General features: G+C 33.3%; 1 long non-coding RNA gene across 1 annotated transcript; it reads right to left on the reverse strand.

Moving 5' to 3' along the window:
- Positions 1 to 1,580: 1,580 nt before the first annotated feature.
- On the reverse strand, positions 1,581 to 3,422 carry LOC127157441 (uncharacterized). Its single transcript, XR_007825904.1, has 3 exons — positions 3,374 to 3,422; positions 2,417 to 2,540; positions 1,581 to 2,254 (listed from the first exon to the last, which is right to left on the reverse strand). It is a non-coding gene; the product is annotated as an uncharacterized LOC127157441 (long non-coding RNA).
- Between the last annotated feature and the right edge of the window lie 782 nt (positions 3,423 to 4,204).

A 4,204-nucleotide genomic window follows, 5' to 3' on the forward strand; every position in this document is an offset into this window, starting at 1 on the left:
ATTTCTGTCAAAGGAAAGAACATTATTGTGCGTTGTCAGAGGGGAAGAAAACATTTTCAACCGTGAAAAACTCTATATCCATTTTAAAACACCTGAAAGGGCAGCAAGGCACATCAAAACTTCTTGAGAATGTACCGGGTGCGGAGAGCAACGCATCAACTTCCATTGTCTTCACATGAGTCCAAGTAGGGCTCGCTGCAGCCTGGGGTGGACATCCAACCCCGCCCACATCCACGCATTACGTCAGACGTCACGCCCATCGCCGATACAACCCCGCCCGCGTACGAGCGTGACGTCGAAAGTCACGCCCTTATCAAATACGTCACCTTGTGATTCCCCAATCCCTATACCGGAAACCCGGAAGTATGTCGAAGCAACTTACGGTTGTTTCGGGGATCTATATAAAATAATAGGCCATTGTCCTTCGTTTTACTAATACACGTTTTCTTATTTGTGTAAAGGATGTCAAGGCTAAAATGCCAAAACTTAAATCTAATATATTTAATATGTCTAATATAGCTGATTCGTCATCATGACAGCCTGACTTGCATTGACTACATTAGGCTATCATGACAGCCTCACCTTAGGCTTGCATTGTGTAAATGTAATGTTTAAATCATAAAGTGTTAACATTTAAATGACAGAATCAACAGTTCTCCATATGTGCAGTAGTTAACATTTAAATGACAGAATACATTGGCTAAATACAGAGGTTGATTGATTTTGATAGTTTAAACATGACATTGACCTTCAGGCCTTGTTCATCACAACTTGATATGAAATGTGTCCAGGTCCTCCACATACTTAAAGATGAATAAAAAGACATACATTACTTATTTGGGCATTTTATATTTATTATTTTACAAAAATAATTCAATTTAAAATGTTTCAAAAATACAAAAGTTTTTGAACAGTAAGATTTTTTTTTTTTAAGAGTCTTCTGCTCACCAAGCCTGTATTTATTTGATCCACAATAACACAAAATTTAAGCTTCTATTTGAATATATTTTAAAGTGTAATATATTTCTGTGATCAAAGCTAAATTTTCAGCATCATTACATCATTACAGTCTTCTGTGTCACTTGATCCTTCAGAAATCATTCTAATATGCTGATTTGCTGCTCAAGAAACATTTCTGATTATCATCAATATTTAAAGCAGTTGAGTACATTTTTTCTGGATTCTTTGATAAATAGAAAGATCCAAAGATCAGCATTTATCTGAAATAAAAAGGCTTTTGTAATATATAAAAAGGCTTTTGTAACATATACACTATACCATTCAAAAGCTTGAAGTCAGTGTGTGTATATATACATTATTATAGAATTAATAGATTATAGAAATTAATACTTTTATTTAACAAGGATGCTTTAGATTGAACAAAAGTGATGATGAAGACATTTCTATTTCAGATAAATGCTGATAAAGATAAGTGATGATAAAGATTTCTATTTCAGATAAATGCTTCTGAACTTTCTATTCATCAAAGAAACCTGAAAAAAAAAAATCTACTCAGCTGTTTTCAACTTAATAATAATAATAATAATAATAATAATAATAATGAGCAGCAAATTAGAATATAGAATGATTTCTGAAGGATCATGTGACTGGAGTAATGCTAAATGTCATATTTGAAATCAATGGAATTAATTACATTTTAATAGAAATATAGAAAACTGTTTCAAATAGAAAAAAAGCTATATTAAATCATAAAAATATTTTAAAATGTTACAGTTTTTGCTGTACTTTGGATCAAATAAATCCAGGCCTGGTGGGCAGAAGAGACTTCTTTAAAAAAAAAAACATTAAAAATCTTACTGTTCAAAAACTTTTGACTGATTGTGTTTAACAAAATATATGTTCCAAATATCATAAGTCTGAGCAGTTGAATGAACAGTTGAATGATCAGACAAACAGTCTTGTTATGCAGTACACATACATACATACATAGGCTACACAGAGAGATTCCTTGCTCTGAAAGATTATTCACAGAACATGGCATGAGGCCTTGTTCATCAAGACAATTTGATATGAATGTGTCCAGCTCCTCCAGATACTCAAAGATGAATAAAAAGACATCTCTTGCTTCATCCGATTCTCCCCCGGTAGTCTTTGATGACATTCTGTTGATTTTTACTGTCCATCTGTAGAAAGGCAGGACCTTTCACCACCCCACAGAATAACTCACAGCGACTCTGTTTCCAGCACCATGATGGACCTTTGGTAACTTCCACTTTATGTCCTCTTGGTGCTCCTGATAAAAATAGAGAATACATATGTGTTGGAAGGTATATGTGTCCACTAAAAAGTATTTACCTCATCATTTAGGCTACCTCATCCTTCTACATACAAACATATGTATGATTTATATATTTATTTATCTATATCAATATCTAGAGAAATGCTCTCACCATACCTCCATGCACCACTGCATGGCTTATGTGGTCCTCCAAGTGAATTGTAATGAGTCATTTTCTTTACTGGTAAAACTGCAGCAGGGACCCCTCAACCCGGCAGAACTGCCCTGCATCAGGCTTGGACTGAAAATGTGTAGAATGCACAAAAACATTGACAAACGTTATGTGATCTTTCCATTAATATAGAAGAATACAAAGATAATTTGTGACATACACAGAATTATCCAGCAAGACGTAGTGAAATGATGCGGTTACTCATCTGATTTACTGTGCATGGGTACTGTGATCAGTGTTTATCATTAAAGATGTCATATGTATGTGAGTGTTTTGTGTGGGGGGCAGGTAAGTATATATGTGTGAGAGGGATGAAGTGTGTCTGAGTGGGTGAGATGACTATTGTGTGGGGGTCAGTGTATAAAAAAAAAAAATGCACATTGATTCAGCATTCACTTTATGTCATAAGACGTAGATAGATAGAATAGATAGTGCACTCTGTCTATTCACACATGTATGTATATATGTATTTGTGTGTGTGTGGATATTCTGTGTGTGTGTGTGTGTGTGTACACACACCTATGTATGTATACACACACACACACAGACGTACACACACATGTACAGTATACAGACAGACAGACAGAGACACACACTGATGCACTGATTCTTACGTTCTTACGACGACATAAAATGAATGCTGAATGAACGTGCAGTTCCCCAAAACACAAACACATAACAACACTCATCTAACCCACGCACGCACACATATAATGTTAATATATATAAATATATATGTAAATTTGTTGTTAGCTAAGTAATAAGGTGTCTGTGTGAAGTTTAAAACACATACTAATTGTGCCGAACTGTTGTTTATGTACATGAACACAACGACGGACACATTCTTAAAAGTTGTCAATGTTTTTAGTTATGGTCAAGATCAAAGATATATTTTTACTTACCCACACGGCAAACAACTTCTTCTTTTTAGCGGTTAGCAAACAATACAAAAACAGTGGTTTGTGAATGTTGATGCTTCAATAACAAATATTTTATCGGGAGCGTTTATGCTGGGATGTTAGGCAACACACAAACTTACTATTTCACATAAATTTCGTGGATGTACAGAAAAAAGTAATGTAATGTAACTAATTACTTTTGAAATAAAGTAATCAAAACAGTAATTTGATTACTTTTAAAAGGAGTAATCAGTAATCAGTAATTTAATTACTTTTTCAGAGTAACTTGCCCAACACTGATAAATACAATCATAAAGTCAAAAGTTTATTTGCATAATTGTCAAGCATTAATAAAATTAGCCCTAACCAGTTATTAAAATAATAATAGCCTAGCCATAATAATAATAATAGGCTATAGGCTAATAATAAATTATAAGTGACTTATAAGTGGCTATATTTTTATATTTATCGTGTATCGCTTTGCCTAACGTTCTGCCCTATATGCTAGTATTTGCTACATTTTGCAAATACTGTAAACGACAATTATGCCAATAAAGTTTAGACAGAAGTTTTGATTGTATTTATGCCTGTGTGTGACGATAAATGATTTACAAATGAAACTACGTCAATATATAGACTAGTCTATTAATTAGAGGAAATAAAATAGAATATGTCAAATTCAACCTTTAAACTGCATTCCAGTAAAAATCCCAATATAGCATATTCAAAATTGTACTGGCATGTCGAGCATTTAAGTAAAGAGATCGAAATTAAGGTAAAAAAAATAACGAATATAAAGGAATGATACAAATATTACAGAGAAAAAAAGCCAAG

This window comes from Labeo rohita, unplaced genomic scaffold (genome assembly GCF_022985175.1).
Source record: "Labeo rohita strain BAU-BD-2019 unplaced genomic scaffold, IGBB_LRoh.1.0 scaffold_1076, whole genome shotgun sequence".
NCBI lineage: Eukaryota > Metazoa > Chordata > Actinopteri > Cypriniformes > Cyprinidae > Labeo > Labeo rohita.